General features: G+C 49.9%; 1 protein-coding gene across 2 annotated transcripts in view; it reads left to right on the top strand.

The window, feature by feature from the left end:
• TECPR2 (tectonin beta-propeller repeat containing 2) overlaps positions 1–22133 on the top strand; it is a 616143-nt gene that overhangs the window by 207832 nt on the left and 386178 nt on the right. The gene's annotated exons all lie outside the window — the stretch shown is intronic.

Genomic DNA, 22133 nt, shown 5'->3' with positions numbered 1-22133 from the left:
TTCCTGCACATAAGCCAGCGTGGTCGAAGAGAGAGAAATGTTGAGTGGTTGATTTGTCCATATTAATCTTAAATCCCGAGACCTGTGCATAACAATCTAGTTCAATAAAAAGAGCCCACAGTGCCGAGATCGGGCTAGAAAGGGAGAGCAGGATGTCATCCGCATATAAGCGGATAGTATGCACATCCCCACCAAATTTGATCCCCGTTATAAGAGGGTGACGTCTGACCCGCAGCGCAAGTGGCTCCATATAAAGCGCGAAGAGGAGGGGAGAGAGAGGGCACCCCTGCCTAGTACTCCTGCCTATGGGGAAACGGGAGGAAGTCTGACCATTCACCTGGACCGTGGCTTTGGGTGAGCGATAGCAATTTAGGATTCGCGTGCTCAGTTTCTCACCGAAACCAAATCTCTGCATGACCTGCTCCAAATAGGGACAGTGTACCCTATCAAAGGCCTTCTCTGCGTCGATGGCCAGTAACATATATTCCCCCTGTGTGCGGGACGCTTTTTCAATTAGGTGTAGGACTCTTTGTATTGTCACTCGTTTGCCATTGTGGGATAAAGCCAGTCTGGTCCGGTTCTACCAATTGAGGCATATAAGGCGCCAGACGAGTCGCTAGTATGCTCGTGTAATGTCTATGTTTAGGAAGGAAATTGGTCTATACACGCTGCAATATGTTTTATCTTTCCCGGGTTTCGGAATGACTACAATTGACGCCTCCAGCACTTCCTCCGCGATGGCTCCAGTGTGTGCAAAGGTATTAAAAAGGTCCCGTAACAAGGGGGCCACTTGAGTGCAAAAAGTTTTATAAAAAGCCGCTGAGTAGCCATCCGGCCCGGGCGATTTGCCTAATTTAAGGCGGGAGATCGCTGCCATAACTTCTTCCGTCCCTATATCTCTGTCTAGGTAGTCAGCTTGCGCTGAATTAAGAGCGGGCACCTGTGCAGCCTCTAAGTATTCGGAGTTATGATGGGCATCCAGAGGATCGCTCGAGTAAAGCTCCGCATAGAAGTCTTGGAAGGCTACCGCGATGGCCGCATCATCTGAGGTAGGCTTGCCTCCCGCAGGGCAGATGGCCTGCACACCTTGTCGCTGCCTAATTTCTCGCAATTTGTGGGCTAGGAGACGGCCGCACCTATCGCCCCCGGTGTAGTAGAAATGGCGGAGGCGGAGAGCCGCGTATTCGGCCCTATCTTGGTCTAGTGCTGCGAATTGTTTCTGCACCGCACACAATTGACGCCAGGCTCTGGCCGCTCCAGTACGTTGGTGCATCTGCTCCAATTCCGCAACTCGCTGAGTGAGCACTGCCCGCTTTTGACTACGTTCTATATTGCTGGCTGTAGAGATGGCTATAAATTCTCCCCGCAGAACTGCCTTAAGAGCAGTCCATTGTGTCGCTAAGGAAGTGTCCGGGTTGGCGTTGAGGGCGAGATAATTTGTGATGGCGGTCTTAATTTGCTGGACTGTGGAGGCCTGGTGAAATAATGTGTCGCGCAAGCGCCAGTGTCTGAGTGGTTGTCGTGTGTGCGGGAACTGAAAGGAAGCCATGACTGGAGAGTGATCTGATAGGGATGCAGTGAGGATCTCTGTATCAGTCGCAAGCGCTTAAAGTGGGGTGGAGCTAAGGAAATAGTCCAATCTGGCATATATGTTTTATGGGCTTCTGAGTAAAAGGTGTAGGCCCGACTGTGGGGGTGGAAGTGGCGCCATAGGTCAACGAGCCCCAAGTCATGGATACGGGCTAGCCCTGTTGGAGAAAGAGCGCCAACCTGGCTCGAGCGCTGGCAAGAGCGGTCGATAAGGTTGTCAAAGACTAAGTTCAGGTCCCCACCCAATAACAGGCACCGCTCAGTGTTAGCCGTCACCTCAGTAAGTGCATTGTGGAGGAATTTGTCTTGTCCCTCATTGGAGGCGTATACGGAACCTACTATGAAGGACACTCCGGCCACAAGAAACTGGTATGTAAGCAAACGACCCCTAATCTTGGCCTACTTCTGGAGCACCCTTCGCTGAAAGGAGCGGGAGACAAGTATGGCAACCCGTGCTGACTTAGTAGGATTAGAGGAAAACATCTGCGTAGGAAAGGCACGGGATTTCATCCTATGGTGGTCTCTGGGAATAAGATGGGTCTCTTGTAGGAGGCATATGTCAGCGTTGGAATGTTCTAGATAATGGAGGTAAGCTTTACGTTTGATCGGATTATTCAAGCCGCGTACATTGAGTGTTAGGATTTTAAGAGGTCCATGTGGTATCTAAGGTAGAGAAGAGACACAAGCCATGCCATATGCTATAGAAGTTGCCCAGAGGTACAGAACTGGGAAAGGAAGATCTTGGCTCGCTGTCAGGCGATCTATACAACGTGAAAAAAGGGGGAGGTGGACGAGGGGACCCAGCCCCAAGCGAACCCAGAAAGCCTTGAAAAAGAAAACCCCAATCCCACCCCAAAACGAGAACAATTCGAACAGTTACAATCAGAAAGAGTAGTCCGTCATCCTGGGATGACCAGTCAGTCAACAAGTTGGGGTCCATAGTGTGACCAAGAGAAGGGGCGCCACCCCCTGCCGCCCAAAACCAGCAAAGATGCATTTATAGGGTCCAGAGACTCCAGGGCATTCACCCGGCGTTGGAGTCCTCTCCAGCAAGGACCTCTGAAGCAGCGGTATGGGCTGCCTGCTGACTTCTAGCGATTTCTGCGGTTTCCGGGGGTGCCGCCGTCTGCCCTGACATTGCCATCCTGACGGGGATATCTCGGGCCCTGATCCAGTGCTGCGGTCGTCATCTACATCACTTGGTATCGCAAGGCCCAGCAGACGGCAAGAGTCTATTAAGGAACGAAGCTGGTGGAGTTTACCATTGTAGCGAAAAATGAGGCGAAAGGGATGACCCCAGAAGTATGATATCCCTTGCTGCAGGAGATGCTCAGTCACAGGGCGAAACTGCCGGCGTTGTTGAAGCGTAATTAGGGCTAAGTCCTGGTACAGCACCGAGGAGTGTCCCTGAAAAGAGATGGAGTGAAAAGCTCTCGCTTTAGTGAGAATGGCTTCCTTGGTCTTAAAGTCTTGAACTCACACCAGGATGTCTGCTGGCGGGCGTTGGGAGCACGGGGTGGCCCCACTCTATGCGTTCTGTCTAAGACAACGTCCCCTTCGTGGGAATCTCCTAGTATGTGACGGAAGATGCCCTTTGTGAAAGTGAACAGGTCTCTGGTGTCCTCCGAGGGCTTTACACCACAGATCCGGATGTTATGCCTTCGAGACCTGTTTTCCAGATCCTCCAGATGTGTTTGGATGTCCACATTTTAGCCTTGTAGCCGGATTACCTCCTGTTGAAGCATGCTCAGTTCGGTCGTAGCGGTGTCACTCTTCCCCTCTAGGGTAGCCACCCGTTCCCCAACACCATCCACCCCTCGGCGAATGTCTCTGACCTCCGCCGCAAATTCGGTTTTCACAGATTGTATATCTTCCCTAAGGATGAGGAACAGCGATTCTAGAAAAGCTTTTGTTATGAGTTCGTCACCGGAGGTCGTAGGGTGTTTTGAGGTTTTGGCCTCGGGAGCAGCTGTAGCCATGTTGGGAATGGATTGTGAGCAGCCAAAGATGTCCTTCAAGGGTTTCACCTTTTTGGTCTTGGACGTGGATATGCTCCTCCGTCTCTTTTCAGCGTGTGCTGGTGTGGTATCGGGGCGTCAGGGGGTCTCAGACGAGGCAGAGAGGCGCCGATCAAGGGGCACTAGGCGCGCTGTAGGAGCTATTTCTTCCTGCTGCGGTCCCTCCAAGGCCCTTCCTCTCCGAGGACGTCTCAGGAAGGGAGCAGAGCTGGGCCACTAGGCTCGCCGATCTAATCGCACTCCGACGCTGTTCACGGCTACTACCGGGGTGCGCGGCCGATATTCGGTGTGGGGAGGTGGGAGGCTGGGCACTCGTCAGCAAGCCAGGCCCCGTGGCGGGGGGTTCATAGGTCTTCGTAGTCCAGCTGGGTCCCTCACCCTAAGCTCTCTCCAGTTGCGTGGATCTCGCGGGCCCAGCGTCCGCTGGACCCCGGAGGCAGCCTTCACCCAGTCCACGAGGGCCCCTCTTCAGTTTCGTGGGCACCCCTACCAGGAGTCTGCCAGAGGGATAGTCTACGATCGCCAGGTCTGGCTCCACTGAGGCCACAGCTTCCGGGAGGTCTCAGGAAGTCAGGCCAATGCTGCGCCCCAGGCCGGGGAGGAAATCTCGCAGTGCCAATGTATGGGCTGGGGCCGCTCACTCAGCACCGCAGGGAACGGTCACGTCGATGAAGCCACAGAGACCCCCAGACCTCTTCAGGGCTGTTCAGATCCCTCGCAGGGCACACTTAGCATTGGGGCTGGGTATGATGAAAGAAGGCTAGGGCTCCCCACCCATCAGCAAGTCGGTCTCCCTTGCAATGGAGTCGCAGGTCCCCGCAAACCAAGCAGGCCTCGCCCCTTCGGCCCTCCCCAGATGCGAGAAGATTGTTCACCACAAGTCCAGGGGTCGCTTGCTCCCCGCGGCAGCTCCCACTAAGCTCAGAGGGGCTCCTCTTCGTCGACGCTGCAGCAGGTGCGCTCTTACCGGTGATGTCCTACAGATCAGTCCGTACCTGCCAGGCCAGCACCACATGGGCCGCGGTCCCCGGGCGGCTCCAGAGGACCAGGCCACTGCAGCTTTATGGGCTAGGGAGGCAGCCACACCGTGCCGATACGGGCCCTGGGCTCATTCACTCAGCTTTGCCACAATGAGTCTCATCCCTGAAGCCGCTGCCTCGCCTAGGCCGTGTCCGTCTGTTCCGGAAGGCTTCTGGGGCACTCTCAGAGCCGCGTACTCGTCAGCAGTCTGGGGAGCAGTTCGGGCTTCGCCCACGTTGCCGAAATCAGCCCCTACCGGGAGTCGGTTACAGGCAGGGAACCATGACGCTGGGAGGATTTTCAGGCCGATTGGGCTGTCTTCGGTGCAGCTGAGATAAGGGCAACCGGCCTCAGTGGTCAAGGTCGCAGCCCTCCGCGTTGTTGAAGCCGCCGCGTCGCTCCGTCACGGGGAGGCCGGGTCCGTTACTCCGCGGCCTCAGCGAGTCACCCGCGAACGCTTCTCTTGCCTGAGCCTCCAATCGGACCTGGATCCGGTGCAGTCAGAGAAATGTCCCAGGGACACCTCGAGCTATTTCATGCCCCTTGCGGACCTGGCTATGCTGATATGGGCAGGCGACGGGCAGGAGCCAAGAGCGATGCGTCCTACCACGCTGCCATCTTGGCCACGCCTCGGCAATCCTTTTAAAGACATTTTTTAATGTGAGTGCTGGCGGCGAACAACTTTGGTTTTACTGAACCACCAGTCCGAGAAAGCATTGCTTCAGGTGGTTCACCTGAGCATAATTATTACGGGATTTACTGGTGGTTGCCACACGCCGTCATGTCACATGGTCTGCCACTGAAGAGGGCGTTGGCCTGAAACGCATCTGGCAGGAAACCAAAAAAAGGACTTTGTTCATGGCGTGTGCCCTTGCTTTCGCGTAATCTCCACCTGGGAGTGCATCCCACCCAGGGGCAACTCTTCTTGCATTATATATATCCAAATCCTTGTAAATAACTTTCTGTTTTCCATCTCGAAAAAACGAGCGAGGCCCCAAATTGGTGCAAAGTGTCCCTTATTGTCACCTAGTCCGCCATGGTAGGTGGGGGGAGGAGGAGGAGGGGGGAGGGTGTGTGTGTGTGTGTGTCTGTCTGTGTGTGTGTGTGTGTCTGTCTGTCTGTCTGTCTGTCTATCTATCTAACTCAGGGCCCTTGTTAGGAACCATAACACTCCAAGTGTGACAATTGAGACCATTCGAGTCCCCCAGAGCTAGAACAATGGCTTGTGCAGCAGGTATTAGTCAGCCCCCAACCCCCCACACCCCCAAGGATTTTGCGGCCTGGGGTGGCAAAAAACAGCAACATTTGCGATCCTAAACCCCAAAATGTGCTGCATTTTTGCCGCAGGTTGATTGTGGTTGTCACAAAAATATCACTCGGTCACTACTGAAGACTGACCAGTCACTTTCTGTGATCTGACAGAAATGTCCAGCAGCACTGCACCTGATTGGCTTCTAGGACTAGGGCTGTTATTGGCTGTAAGGGCCTTGTCTCCCATCGGTCCTAGGGATTAGGGCTAGTGTTCTAATTGGTTAGGGCTAGGATTCCTATTGACCAAAGGTCACCTGACCTAGGGCTATTTAAGCTTAGGGTTCAGAGCGTCTCAGCCTTGGCGTCTAGGCTAAGGGCGTAGCAGACAAGGGCAGTTGCCTTTTAGGAGTTCAGTACAAAGAGAAATAAACTCTACTGTTGGAAAACCACTCCCACACTAGAAGGGGTGGTGGTGGACTTCCCGAACACACTGTGGTAGCTTGGCTCGAGTGGTCAGGAATCAGGCTCCGTGCTAAGCATACAACATACCCAAACAATAACCATGCGTGCATCCGTTCCAAAAACGACTCTACACCGTAAAAATTATGAAAATATCTGTTTATCTTCTTTTTCTCTTAGTTGCTGATTGGAGAAAATAAATAACAATCACAATATACAAATCTTAAATAGTGCCGGTCAAATAAATACTGTCTGAAGATTCAATAAATAGGGGTGATCATAAATATAAAGGACATAAATATAAGTGCAGGTAATACAGGCAATTAAATATTCGGAGGCAATAAATACTGTACCAATAAATATTGTGCACCAACAAGTCCTGTGGACCAATAAATATAGTAAAGCAATAAATAGGTAAAACACAATAAATACAGTGCCCCCAATAAATAATTAAAAGTATACAGCAACACTCATGTAATCAGATCACTTTTCAATTCCTAAGGGCTGATTTGGCCCAGGCACAGCTTGTAGGGTTGTGGAAGGCTTGAGGGGGGCTACTCCCTGGCTGGGACAAGGCTGAGGCCTAAACTGAGGTAGATCAAGGGGGGAATACCAGTGCCCTGGCTTTCTCTCTCCACACAACCTCTCTAGGTTAGTCCCAGTTCACCCCTGGCACAGTCAGGTTGGTTTCAGCACCTCCCTAGCCCCTTAGAGTAGTCTCTCAGGTCTCCACAGGGCCTTAGGCGCCCTCTACTCCACTTACTGCCCTTTTTCTGATGCTCCGACGCCGCTGGAGTCGTGTCGATGCCGTGAGGCGGTTCCGGTTCGATCTCGGCGGCCTCGGCACAATGTCAGTTCTTTGACGACGCCGGTAGGCGGTTCCGGTCCGATGTTGGCGGCCTCGGTTCGATCTCGACCTCCGATTCGACGGCGTCGGGCAGTCTCTACTCGATGTCGACTTCGGGCGGCTCCGGTCCGATGGCGCTCTCGGCTTCGATGACGTCAGCCGGCCTGGCCTCGATGTCGACTTCCGGCGACTCCGGGGTGCGATCCTCACCCCCGACCTCCGGTGCTCCTCCTCTCAGGTTCCGGGCGACTCCGGAGTGCGATCCTCACTCCCGACCTCCGGTACACTTCACCTCGGTCTCCGATGACTCCGGAGGGCGGACTTCACTCCTCCGATGACGCCGCTCACTCGACCTCGGTTGACTTCCTCCTCGACCTCTGGTATTCCTCACGACCTCCGTCGGCGCCCTCTTACGACCTCAGGCGGCTCCGGGTACGACGTCTGCTTCTTCAGTCAGCGCCGCTTCTCCACCTCGGGCTCCAGGTCTCAGGCTACTCGACGCCGGACTCCAGGGAAACCAGTTTCCAGGTCAGGATCTTGCTGCTTTCTGTTTCTAAGGCCTGTTCCTGCTGTCCAGGTCCTTAGGATGAGTTTTTCTGGCTTCTTCCCACACAGGGCTACAGGCTGGGATCCATCAGTAGGGACTAGTATCAAGGGTGGGTTTATGGACCCCACTCCAGGCACAAGTTTCCACCCCTGCTGCTTCACTCCTTCCTCCTTCACTGTTGTGCTGCTCTCCCTTCACCAGTCAGGTGCCAACTGCCAGCTCCAACTGCCAACACTCTGTCTTAACCTCCCAACATTCTAAACCGCCTCCAACTGTCACAGAGTTCTGGAATGTTCTGGAAGGTGCTGGTAGGTTCCAGTGGATGCTGGTGATGTCACAGGTGGCCACCATTTTGTGCTCCAGGCCCTCAGACAGAAGTTTCAGGGGTAGCTAAAATGGCTCCCTGAATCTGTAGCAACACGAAAAAGTCTGGTGGTTCCCAAAAAGGAAAAATTCAAACAGGGTTTGAGGCAAAAGTGGGACAAAATAAATAATGATGAGGAGGGACCACCCAAAGGGCTGACAGGTCTAACACGCGTCCCCCCCAGCTGAAAGTGGGGAGAGCTACCCAACCCCTTGGGAGTTCTCATCACTAAGGCGGAAATACCTTGAGAGACCGTCTGCATTGGCGTGGTCCACTCCAGGCCGATGTTCCACCTGAAAGTCCATCCCCTGTAGGGAAATAGACCACCTCAACAACTTGGGATTCTCCCCCTTCATCTGCATCAGCCAACGAAGGGGTCTGTGGTCGGTCTGAACAAGGAAGTGCGAGCCAAACAGGTATGGCCGCAACTTCTTCAGAGCCCATACCACTGCAAAGGCTTCACGCTCTATTGCACTCCACTTCTGTTCCCTGGGAAGTAGTCTCCTGGATAGGAAGACCACGGGTTGATCCAGGCCCTCTTCGTTGAGTTGCGATAACACTGCCCCAATGCCATGTTCTGATGCATCTGTCTGGACAATGAACTTCCTGGAAAAGTCTGGGGCCCTTAAGACCGGGGCCTCGCACATGGCTTTCTTCAATCTCTCAAAGGCTTGCTGACAAGCCTCCGTCCAGACTACCCGTCGAGGTTGTTTCTTGGACGTGAGCTCCGTGAGGGGGGCTACGATGGTACCGTACCCCTTCACGAAGCGGCGGTAATATCCCGTGAGGCCCAAAAATGCTCGGACCTCAGTCTGTGTCTTGGGGGGTTCCCAGGCCATGATGGCCTCGATCTTCGCCTGGAGGGGTTGCACCGCTCCCCTACCCACCAAGTGTCCAAGGTACACTACCGACCCCTGCCCGATCTGGCACTTGCTGGCCTTGATCGTCAATCCAGCTTGTCTCAGGGCCTGGAGAACAGCTTGCAGGTGACGCAAGTGATCCTCCCAGCTGTTACTGAAGACGGCTATGTCATCCAGATAAGCAGCAGAGAAACTCTCCATTCCGGTGAGGATCTGGTTTACCAGGCGCTGAAACGTGGCAGGTGCGTTCTTGAGCCCAAAGGGCATCACACAGAACTGGTAGTGGCCATTGGGCGTGGAGAAGGCTGACCTTTCCCTTGCTCCATCAGTCAAAGAGATCTGCCAGTACCCCGAAGTAAGGTCAAAGGTACTTAGATATTGGGCAGCTCCCAGCCGGTCAATCAATTCATCCGCCCTAGGGATCGGATGAGCATCAGTTTTTGTCACTGAATTCAGTCCCCGGTAGTCCACACAGAACCTCAGTTCTGGTTGGGCACCCGGTGGTGCAGCTTTTGGTACTAACACCACCGGACTGGACCAGGGGCTGCTAGAAGGTTCAATCACTCCTAGCTCCAGCATCTTAGTGACCTCACTATGAATGCTGGCCTTCACCTTGTCTGACATCCGGTAGATCTTGGACTTCACAGGTGGGCTGTCTCCTGTGTCCACGTCATGGACGCACAGGTGAGTCCTACCCGGGACAAGGGAGAACAACGAAGAGTACTGCCCCAGGACCTGGCGACAGTCCTCCTGCTGTTCAGGAGTTAGAGATGGGGAGAGAATCACTCCCTCCACCGACCCATCCTTTTCTTGAGACGCAAACAGATCAGGGAGAGGCTCGCTTTCCACGTCCTCTCCTCCGTCAGTCACCATCATCAAGATGACTTCGGGCCTCTCGTGGTGGGGTTTGAGGCGGTTGGCATGCAGCACCCGCAGGGGCTGACGAGGGGTCTTCAGGTCCACCAAGTAGGTAGCCTTACCCTTCTTCTCCAACACCTCAAAGGGTCCTGACCAGCGATCCTGGAGGGCACTAAGCTCTCCTGGTTCGATCACCCACACCTTCTGGCCAGGCTCCAACTCCACCGGGTGAGCGTTGTGGTCATACCACGCCTTCATCACTGCTTGGCTGGCTTCCAAGTTGTCAGAAGCTTGCTTCCACAACTTAGCCATTTGGCTCCGGAAGGCCAGCATGTAGCTCACCACATCCTGGGGGAGCTTTCTGGGAGTTCTTTCCCATCCGTCTCTCACCAGGTTAAGAGGTCCACGTACAGGGTGCCCATACAGAAGCTCGAAGGGGCTGAAGCCCACTCCCTTCTGTGGCACTTCCCTGTATGAAAAGAGTAAACAGGGTAGGAGGACGTCCCATTTCCTCCGCAGGCCTTCAGGCAGACTTCTGATCATGCCTTTTAAGGTTTTGTTAAACCTTTCCACCAGACCATTGGTCTGGGGGTGGTAAGGAGTTGTGAACCGGTAGGCCACTCCACACTCCTTCCACATTGCCCGCATATATGCTGACATGAAGTTGGTCCCCCTGTCGGACACAACTTCCTTGGGAAAACCCACTCGGGTAAAGATTCCCATCAGGGCCCTAGCCACAACAGGTGCTGTTATGGTCCTCAGGGGTATTGCCTCTGGGTACCGTGTGGCATGATCCACCAGAACCAGGATAAACCTGTGACCAGCTGTAGTTGGTGGATCTAATGGACCCACAATGTCGATGCCCACCCTTTCAAAGGGGGTGCTAACGACAGGAAGTGGTTCCAGGGGAGCTTTCAGCTTCACCCCTGTTTTCCCACTGGCTTGGCAAGACACACATGTCCGGCAGTAGGTATCGGACGACACTTTCATCTGAGGCCAATAAAAGTGTGGGACAAGACGGGCGAAGGTCTTGTCTTGCCCCAGGTGTCCTGCCAATGGTATCTCGTGAGCCAACTCCAAAAGGAAGGCTCGATAACGTTGAGGAACTACCAAGGCTCGTGACGATCCATGTAGGGGTGCCTTGGGTTCACTGTAGAGGAGGCCATCCTCCCAGTAAACACTGTAGTTCCCTTCAACGTTCCCTGCTGCCTGGGCTTCGGCCTGTCGCCTCAGCCCCTCAAGGGTAGGGCACTCCCTCTGGCCCTGGCAGAATTCCTCCCTGGACGGGCCTCCCTCCACGTGCCACTCGGCCGGGATGGGTACGTCCTCCAGGTTGGTAACGTCCCCCTCCGCAGACTCCTGGTCCACCACCTCCGGTGGCCTATCCGTCCTACGGGGTGGAGACGCCGAGGCAGGCTCCTCCTGTCCTCGGTTCTTCCCTTGACTGGCAGCTGGCTGGGCCTTTGTTCCAGGCTCCAGCCGGAATGAACTCCCTCTTCGGGTAGTCGCGGACCTTGTGCTAACACAGGCCCAGTCAGGTGTACCCAGCATCTCGGTGTGAGTCCGGTATTCCACCTCCTTCCAAGCGTTGTGCTCCATGTCATTCCCCAGCAGACAATCGACTGGCACGGCAGGGCTTACGGCAACTCGAAGTGAACCTGCAACCCCCCCCCATTCAAAGGGAACCTCGGCCACGGGATAGTGGCCTGTTCTGCCGTCAGCCATCGCGGCTGGGTGGAGTACATCGGGAATTACCTGCTCTGGAGACACCAGCTGGCTACGCACCATAGTCATACTGGCTCCTGTGTCTCTCAGAGCCTCCCCTCTTTGGCCGTTGATGGTGATCCACTGCCCATACTTTGCGGTATTTGCGGGCACCTGGATCTTAGGAACCATCTCCCGTTCTCCCAGGGACACTAAAGTGACACCCGCCCACTCCCTTCCCTTAGTTAAGGGCATCTCCTCCCCGAGCACTACACTAGCTACTCCGGGGGTCTTTCCTCCAGTGGGAGGGGGTGATCGTTTCTGACACTTCGGATCTCCTTTATAGTGTCCAACGCCACCGCACTCGTAGCAATGGACAACCCTTGGCTGCTGACTCTGGCCAGGATTAGGGTTTCTGGGTGGGTTAGCCCTAGGGGTGAATCCTGTTCCCTTTCCTTGGAAGCTATTTTGGGGGCTTTTGGAGAACTCCTTTTTCTTTTCCCCTCCCTCTTTCTTCTGGGGGGCGCCCTGTCCAGCCTTTTGAGTATCCCCTCCAGTCCCCCTTGTGGACACCCGGGTACTAGCCCAAATGTCCGCCTCCTCAGCAAGCTTCCGGGGACTGGTCAGCTTGCTATCCACCAGGTGTTGCCGCAGTTCAGGGAAACATTTCTCGAGCAGGTGTTCCTTCAGTACTAGGTCAAACAACTCCTCGTAGTTCCTCACTTCACTGCCCTGAATCCAACCTTCCAGTGCCTTCTTTGCATAGTCCAGGAAGTCCACCCAATTCTGTGTGCCCAGTTTGTGACTACCCCTGAACTTCTGTCTGTACTTTTCAGGTGTTAGTCCAAACTTTCTGATGAGCGCCAGTTTCATGGTGGGGTAGTGGGTCTGCTCATCCTCTTCGAGGGCCAATAAAGCATCCCTACCAGCTGGAGGCATGTACTTATACAATCCCCCTCCCCAGTACTTCTCTGGAACCCCATGGGCCCTTAACGAGACCTCATAGGCCGCTAGCCACTTGGCAATATCATCACCCAACCCATAGCTAGCTACTATGTCCTTTGGCAGGTAGGGTTTGGATTCCCTGGTGATCTCTTGGTCTTTGCTGCCACCATTAGGAACAGTTGGTGCCCCAATTCTTAGGATCTGAAGCTCTATCTCTTTCAGTCTTATCTCATGAGCCATCTTCTGTTTCTCCGTCTCATGAGCCATCCTCTGTTCCTCCTTCTCCTTCTCCAGCTTTGCTAAGTCCCATGTGAGCTGTCTTTTCTCCCTCCGATCTGCTAACTCCACTTCGGATAAGCCCCCACTAGAGACAGTGCTGCCCTTCCTAGAAAGTGTCCTGGGCCCTGCTGACAGGTTCCCCACCTCAGGTTGGTACATCTCAGCCCCCTCGGGGTCAGGCTCTCCATCCCTGTCTTCCTCCTCAGCCTTGCTTTCCCTGCGTGCCTCCCCCCAAGCCCTTAAGCTGGTTTGGAGTGCACCCTTCTTTGCTCCTGGGGGACAGTACACCCCCTCCCGCTGGCAAAACTCCCTGAGTTGGGCCACAGTGTACGTTTCTAGATTTTCTAGTACAAACTCCATCTCGCCCACTCAGGTTAGAGGACAGGTTTTGTGCAGTAACAATGCAGGGGGGTACCTTTAATAATACCTCCTCCCACCACCAGAGTAAATTTGGAAAAAACAAAATCCCACAATTAGGAAGGCCGCTTTGAGAAAACTCCCGGTGTAGGCCTATGGACTACCCACAGTTATTGTTGAGTATATGTAGGCACAGCTCTATCCCACCACTGAACACCAATTTATGTTGGAAAACCACTCCCACACTAGAAGGGGTGGTGGTGGACTTCCCGAACACACTGTGGTAGCTTGGCTCGAGTGGTCAGGAATCAGGCTCCGTGCTAAGCATACAACATACCCAAACAATAACCATGCGTGCATCCATTCCAAAAACGACTCTACACCGTAAAAATTATTAAAATATCTGTTTATCTTCTTTTTCTCTTAGTTGCTGATTGGAGAAAATAAATAACAATCACAATATACAAATCTTAAATAGTGCCGGTCAAATAAATACTGTCTGTAGATTCAATAAATAGGGGTGATCATAAATATAAAGGACATAAATATAAGTGCAGGTAATACAGGCAATTAAATATTCGGAGGCAATAAATACTGTACCAATAAATATTGTGCACCAACAAGTCCTGTGGACCAATAAATATAGTAAAGCAATAAATAGGTAAAACACAATAAATACAGTGCCCCCAATAAATAATTAAAAGTATACAGCAACACTCATGTAATCAGATCACTTTTCAATTCCTAAGGGCTGATTTGGCCCAGGCACAGCTTGTAGGGTTGTGGAAGGCTTGAGGGGGGCTACTCCCTGGCTGGGACAAGGCTGAGGCCTAAACTGAGGTAGATCAAGGGGGGAATACCAGTGCCCTGGCTTTCTCTCTCCACACAACCTCTCTAGGTTAGTCCCAGTTCACCCCTGGCACAGTCAGGTTGGTTTCAGCACCTCCCTAGCCCCTTAGAGTAGTCTCTCAGGTCTCCACAGGGCCTTAGGCGCCCTCTACTCCACTTACTGCCCTTTTTCTGATGCTCCGACGCCGCTGGAGTCGTGTCGATGCCGTGAGGCGGTTCCGGTTCGATCTCGGCGGCCTCGGCACAATGTCAGTTCTTTGACGACGCCGGTAGGCGGTTCCGGTCCGATGTCGGCGGCCTCGGTTCGATCTCGACCTCCGATTCGACGGCGTCGGGCAGTCTCTACTCGATGTCGACTTCGGGCGGCTCCGGTCCGATGGCGCTCTCGGCTTCGATGACGTCAGCCGGCCTGGCCTCGATGTCGACTTCCGGCGACTCCGGGGTGCGATCCTCACCCCCGACCTCCGGTGCTCCTCCTCTCAGGTTCCGGGCGACTCCGGAGTGCGATCCTCACTCCCGACCTCCGGTACACTTCACCTCGGTCTCCGACGACTCCGGAGGGCGGACTTCACTCCTCCGATGACGCCGCTCACTCGACCTCGGTTGACTTCCTCCTCGACCTCTGGTATTCCTCACGACCTCCGTCGGCGCCCTCTTACGACCTCAGGCGGCTCCGGGTACGACGTCTGCTTCTTCAGTCAGCGCCGCTTCTCCACCTCGGGCTCCAGGTCTCAGGCTACTCGACGCCGGACTCCAGGGAAACCAGTTTCCAGGTCAGGATCTTGCTGCTTTCTGTTTCTAAGGCCTGTTCCTGCTGTCCAGGTCCTTAGGATGAGTTTTTCTGGCTTCTTCCCACACAGGGCTACAGGCTGGGATCCATCAGTAGGGACTAGTATCAAGGGTGGGTTTATGGACCCCACTCCAGGCACAAGTTTCCACCCCTGCTGCTTCACTCCTTCCTCCTTCACTGTTGTGCTGCTCTCCCTTCACCAGTCAGGTGCCAACTGCCAGCTCCAACTGCCAACACTCTGTCTAAACCTCCCAACATTCTAAACCGCCTCCAACTGTCACAGAGTTCTGGAATGTTCTGGAAGGTGCTGGTAGGTTCCAGTGGATGCTGGTGATGTCACAGGTGGCCACCATTTTGTGCTCCAGGCCCTCAGACAGAAGTTTCAGGGGTAGCTAAAATGGCTCCCTGAATCTGTAGCAACACGAAAAAGTCTGGTGGTTCCCAAAAAGGAAAAATTCAAACAGGGTTTGAGGCAAAAGTGGGACAAAATAAATAATGATGAGGAGGGACCACCCAAAGGGCTGACAGCTATTTAAGCTTAGGGTTCAGAGCGTCTCAGCCTTGGCGTCTAGGCTAAGGGCGTAGCAGACAAGGGCAGTTGCCTTTTAGGAGTTCAGTACAAAGAGAAATAAACTCTACCCTTTATATTAAAAAAGTACAATGTATCAAAAATTTAAATACAAGCTAGAGACACTCTGAAAGAAACGAACATAGAAAATGTATGCATACATATATATACAACCACTTCCCTTTGTGTTTAGTACAAATTTTATTTCACTAATTTTGTTATTTCAGATTATACATGTTTTACACATTAGAAAAATTCAATGCAACAGAGAAAGAAGAAAACAGGTTCCCACTAGGAGAAAGAAAACTAATCACACATACATTCATTCACAACCAAAACAAACATTCATACAGAATCACACAAATGTACTGTTCATACTGGTGCAAATTGAAAGCACTAAGAGGTCCCACCCAGCAAAAAAGATTTTCACAACAAGAAATTGCTCAAAAACACAAATGAGTATATAGGCCTAGGTAAACAAGTGATGGAATCAAGGGTTTCTGAGTAACACAGTTTTTCTTGGTGTTAAATCCGGTAAAAAGAAAAGAAAGGGTGGGGCCCTGTGCAAAACGCCGACGCGTGTTTCGGTGAGACAATTCCAGATGACGGAGTACCACCTTCTTCAGGGCGTAACAGAACCGCATAAATCAAATCGGGACCTGGAACACAAAAGAAGGAAGTAACATATATGCATATGTGCAAATATATATCAAGCAAGGGATCAAATTCATATGTGACTATTCCCACAGAGTGTCACTTAGCTAAATCAGCGAGACGGATAAACATTATTATATTAAAATCAGGTGGTTATTCATGCGCACCAGGGACCAAAAGGAATGATGTGAAGAGATAACAAAAGAATGAGAAGAGATAGCAAAAAAATGAGGAGGCAGAGAAATATGAACAAACGAGAAAGGTGCGAATCGCCATATGCAAAAAATGTCGTTCTCTAGTCCTGGGCTAAACCCCTGAATTACCTGTATCGATAGAAGAGAAACTGTTCAACGTAATTGTTTCTAAAACGGAGCTTCACCGCGACCGAAGAGTGCCATTCTAATCAAACAAATATAATAAATGAAAAATAAAAAATAATAAATGAATCTATAGCAGGATTAAACAGTAAAAAAGATATAAGCATTTAGACCACAATGTGAGATATTGCGATTATGTAGCCAAAAGCGGATTACCTAAAATCAATACGGATACACAAAATCTTCAAAGTTAATGGACAGAAAGAAGTCCATGCGCCAGGATTCGATCTTTAAGGAGAGGGAGAGACAAACACACACCCTCCCAGCAGGCTCAATTCTAATGCAGGGAGTGAAAAAAAGAGGAAAGGAAAAAAGAAAGATAGATATATTAAAGGCAACTGTTTAAACCGACATAATACCACAGTCTGCAACATCAAACAAGGTTTCAGCTGAAATGTCAAGCTTGTATAAGGCAAAAGTTACTAGGCTCACCTAGTGTCGAGGCACGACCCAAAGAGTAGCAGAAGCGCCAAATAATTTGTATTTGGAGTAGCAGAAGCGCCAAATAATTTGTAACCCAGACGGAGCAGCAATAAGCTTGGAATAAACTGAAAAACAAACAGAAAAACAATAACATCGTTGAAGAGTAAACAGAGCGGATATAATCAGAAGGCAATAGCGTTCAAAGTATGTAGATAGCTTTAAGCGAAAATAGAGAGACCAAAGAGAACAGCAATACCTTCAAGGATCAACGAGCGTCTGAAATGATCAACCGACGTCTCAACAGCGGCGTCCAGGAGAAGCGATCGCTTGCGAGAAAAGGCCCGCCCGAATCAGGCTATTTAAACCCTCCAATCAAACAACCGTCAATCGGGGGTGTGTTAAAGGCCCGATTCGCCCGACTTAAAGACATAGTAACACATAAAAATAAAAAAATGAGATAAGAAGGAACAGGTCGCTAATAAACCCTGCACTCATAGAGAAAACGTAATACGGGGGTAAATTGAAATCGAATCAAAAAAGAACAAGTCAGAGATCAAAATAAGAATAACACTATAAGAAAGGTCTCTAAGAGTTCAAAAAATGTAAAAGAGGTCAAGGAAAGCAAAGAAGAACAGAGTGGAAAAACTGCATAAGTGTATTCTCCCAAAGAAGCAACTGGTCACAAATAAACCCTGCACCCATAGGGAAAAACGAGGTATGGGGGTAAATACAAATCAAAATCAAAAACAAGCCAAAGATGAAGCTAACGAAAAGCTTTACAGGGGATGCCTCTAATTGTTCAAACATATGGAAACGGGTCATGGAAAGCAGCAAAGAACCCAATGGAAAAACTACAATAATGTATTTTCCCATTGAAGGGATTCATTCAGACCCCTGTCCTTAGTGTTAAGGACAAAAATCCAAAACAACTTGCGTTTCTTGCGTATGCTGTCCGGGTTGTACCCCTTCTGTGGGCGGATTTTCTCAAGAATAGTCCAGCGCAATTCATCATCTTTATGATTTTTTTCAATCCAATGGCTCACCAGGGGTGCTGTATGCTTGGACCGTCTGATATTGGATTTGTGCTCCCCAATCCGAACCCTGACCTCTCTGGAGGTTTCACCTACATAGGAGGACAAACAGGGACATTGAATAACGTAGACACAATTAGATGTCCTGCAATTGGTCATCTCCTTCAATTCAGCAGTATATCCATTGATGCATATGGAGGTGCCAACAATAGCATTAGCACATGCATGGCATGTGCCACATTTGTGATTGCCTCTAACAGGAGATGAACCATCAATGGATTTTTGCACAAAGGTCTTCTGATCCAAATCTTTTGCTCTCACCAAAAGATTTCTGAGATTTTTATTTCTGCGAAACGCAAAAACAGGTTTTGGCATAGGGGTTGTTTGTTCACCTAAATTCAACAGATGCCACTCTGAATTGATAATTTGTCTGATCTTATTGTTAAATGGAGAGTGCTTGGTGACGCAAACAAGTTTGTCTACTTGTTTCTGCAATTTGGGTTCAAACATGGAATCACGGTTGTAGAATCGTGCCCTTTTAGAGGCATTTCTCACCATCCTGGGAGGATACCCTCTGCTAATAAACTTGAGCTTCATGGTTTCCGCATGGCGGAGATAATCCTTAATAGAAGTACAATTTCTGCGGAGACGCAGAAATTGGCTGAAGGGGATCCCATCCTTCTGACTTCTGGGGTGAAAGCTTTCAAAATGAAGCAGTGTGTTTCTAGCGGTGGGCTTCGTATATAGAGACACCATAAGCTTGCAGTTATGGTGTTCTATCCAAACATCAAACTCAAGTTTAGTGGTACTGAAATGGGCAGTGAACCTGATGTTATTGTCAGCCGCATTCAACCATTCAATGTAGTCGTTCAAAGATGATTGTTCGCCAGTCCAGATGAAAAAAACATCATCAATATAACTCGACCAATGTCGGACATTCTCGAAAAAAGGAGCAATTTCATTGAAGATGTTGTTTTTCTCATAGTCGCCCATGTATAGACATGCAATACTTGGTGCGCAGGCCGCCCCCATACTTACTCCCTGCACTTGCTGATAGAGTTGCCCATCAAATTCGAAAAAGTTTTCCTCTAAAACAATCTCGAGGCATTGTATCAAAAAAGTGCCATTGGCTAAGGAGAGATCAGAGGCAATGATGTTACTTACCACCCTACAGGCCTCCCTTTGAGGAATATTAGAGTAAAGCGATTCAACATCAAGCGTTACCAGAATTTCTCGCTCTGGGTCATAATCAAGGCCTTCGATCTTGGATATAAAATGCCCGGTATCCTTCACATATGATAACAAATTACCCACAATCGGCTGAAGAAACCTATCAAGATATTTAGATAATGGTTCCGTTGCCGAGCCAATAGTAGAGATAATAGGCCTCAAAGGTGGGTCATATTGGTCCTTGTGGGTCTTCGGTAGACCATATATTATAGGAATGCGGGTATGGGTGGGTGTAAGAAAAAGGGCTTCCGACAGGCAAATGTCTCCTCTCTCGACAGCTTGTTCCACACCTCGTAGGATTCGACGTTTGATTCTGGGTTCAGGATTAGACACAATTTTACAATAGTGTCTAGTCGACCCAAGAAGATCAAGCATCTTCTCTTTATATCTGAAGGTATCCAAGATAACAATGCCCCCACCCTTGTCACAGGGTTTGATCGTAAGATCGTTATCGTTCTTGAGAGCCATGAGTGCAAGATTCTCCTCCCTAGTGGTGGTGTAGGCAGGTGTAGGGACATATTTAACTGCCCTCTGAATTTTGTTGAGGACTGCTTTCTCAAATAAGTTAACTTCCATGCCTAATGTCTCTAGGCCTTTTAGGGCCGGTTCGGGATTGGTCGGGCCTAGGGCCAGAGATGCTGACCTTCTTTCCATTCACCAGCACCCACCTTAACCCATCCACAAACATATTAACACACTTATAATAAATGCACTCTACTCTTTTACTACAAACAGACCCTAACCAGTTTTCTTTGTCACAAACACCACCCAAAAAAACACCATAAACCACACTTATACACCATTCCACCCCAGCTACTGCTCAATGGCACCTTCACTCGCACACAAAACACCACTTTATTCTATACCACTAACATCCACACATTGCCATCACAAAAGTTTGGCTAGGCAAACCCAATTTGCCCCATCCGAAAACAATCATTACTGGCCTATATGCACTGAACCTACGTTAAATCATCCACAAACCCACACACATCCTAGGTGTAATATTTGCAAATACAGAACTAGTTACCTTTCAAATGATGACTCCTGTCACATGGTCAGGCCATAGTTTGCTTGCTTTTCAACATAAAACACAAAGCAACACACCTAAAGCCACCTCGCATGCATCCACCTATCCACCGATCGACCGTGGAACGAACACTTAGAAACACAAATAACATCCAATACAGATCTAGGCACAATAAATTCTGTTAAACTGTATGAGTGACCACAGTAAGCTTTTGATATCCTAATACCACTAAGGGCAACAAAACGGGGCCAAACAACTGGCACCTTGGAGAAATACGGAGCTAAAACAGAAAATTCCAAAGCAGCAACACACCTGGCTCAAAACAGACACCAATCAAAACAAACTTCACCTACAGAAACTTAACAGATAATACAAGTTCTCCGCAATCAAAAAAGCGAAATAAAATATATTATTCAGACAGAATAAAAAATGCTAAATGTGCAAATTAAGAATTCTATAAAATTCTAACCGAATTTTGTAAACCAAATTGCCTAGAATGAGCTCATCTCATTACTCAAGAATTCACAGACAAACTGGTAAATCATAACACAATCAAAGCAGACATCTTGGACTCCTATTTAAAACAAAGGATGACCCCAACACTGACTTTTTTCCAAATAAAACTCCAAGAGTAGGCTAACCCAGCCTCTCCATTCCTTCCAACAAATATCACACAATTGATTCATGGATATGGTCAAAGCAAGCAAGCCTGTCAGATGCCCTTCTGACCTATGTCTACCAAAGACCTTCAAGAAATTTCTTCTAACTACCTTTTGCTGCCACACCAGGAAGAAGAAGCATCAACAATTACTTAAGTCCAGGAATATTTCCAGAAGACCTAAAAAAGGCATACATACACCCATTACTAAAGAAAACAAACCTGGAACTGCTTAACCCCAGCAACTGCAGACCAATTACAAATGGACCTTTCATGGACAAACTGATAGAAAGAGCAGCATTTGCCCCGATGTCACAATTCATTGAAGATAATTCCATACTTTCAGACTTCCAAACAGGATTCCATCCAGGAAGAGGCACTGAATCTGCCCTCATTGCCATCTGGAATGACCTTAAGAACCAAGTTGACCGGAATGGGGTTGCTGCAGTACTTCTCTCGGACCTCTCAGCTACTTTTGATACTGTTGACCATGACACTCTAATACAAAGACTCTACAAAACCGGCATGGAGAGAACTGCTCTACACTGGATCACATCCTACCTTCAAATCAGAACAAATGCAATCCATACCCCCAGCTCATCCAAACCGTAATTCACAAAAGCAGGGGTCCTTCCAGGCTCCATCATCTCCCCCATGCTTTTCAACATCTACATGAAGTCCTTACCGGCAGTGATCAATGATTTTCACCTCACATGCTGTAACTATGCAGATGACACAAAAATACTCCTCAAACTGAAAAGCCCAAAAGACATAAGAAACTCGGAAATTTTCGGTAGCTTTAGAGTCGTGGATTAATGGATGACATGGAGTCATCTCAAATTGAATGCTTTCAAAACAAATATGTTTGGCGATTGGAAAAATTATGACCAACTCGCCGACCTTGGCACACCGCCTAAAGTATCTAAGGAAGTAAGAAACCTCGGAATTACCATGGACTCCAATCTATAAATAAATGCCCAAGTGAACAAACTAGCAGGTTGAAGCTTCATTAGTAGAAAAACTCTGAGACGCAGCTTCCCCCCTCCCCCCCCCCCCCCCCCCCCCCCCCTCCACCTGGGATTTCCACACAAGGGCCCGGGGTACTATCGCTCTTGCACTGTCTAAAATCCACTATACCAATAGCCTCTACCACGGATCATCTTTAACCATTATGACAAGACTACAGTGGATTCAGAACTCTGCTGCCAGATTACTCCTACATGCAAAGCCACAAGTCTGCATCTCAACTGCCTAGTAGGCCCTACATTGGTTTCCGGTTGCCATAAGATCCACATTCAAGCTGCTTTGTATCACCCACAAAGCAATACATGGAACAGGGCCTCTCTTCATCACAAATAAAATAACCAAATACATTCAACGAAGCTACCTCCGCTCTAGATTGGCATCTTGCCTCGATATGCCAC

The sequence above is a fragment of the Triturus cristatus genome, chromosome 9 (assembly GCF_964204655.1).
Source record: "Triturus cristatus chromosome 9, aTriCri1.1, whole genome shotgun sequence".
NCBI classification, from domain to species: domain Eukaryota; kingdom Metazoa; phylum Chordata; class Amphibia; order Caudata; family Salamandridae; genus Triturus; species Triturus cristatus.
Note: the sequence above shows the minus strand (reverse complement) of the source record. Positions and strands in the feature narration are given on the sequence as shown.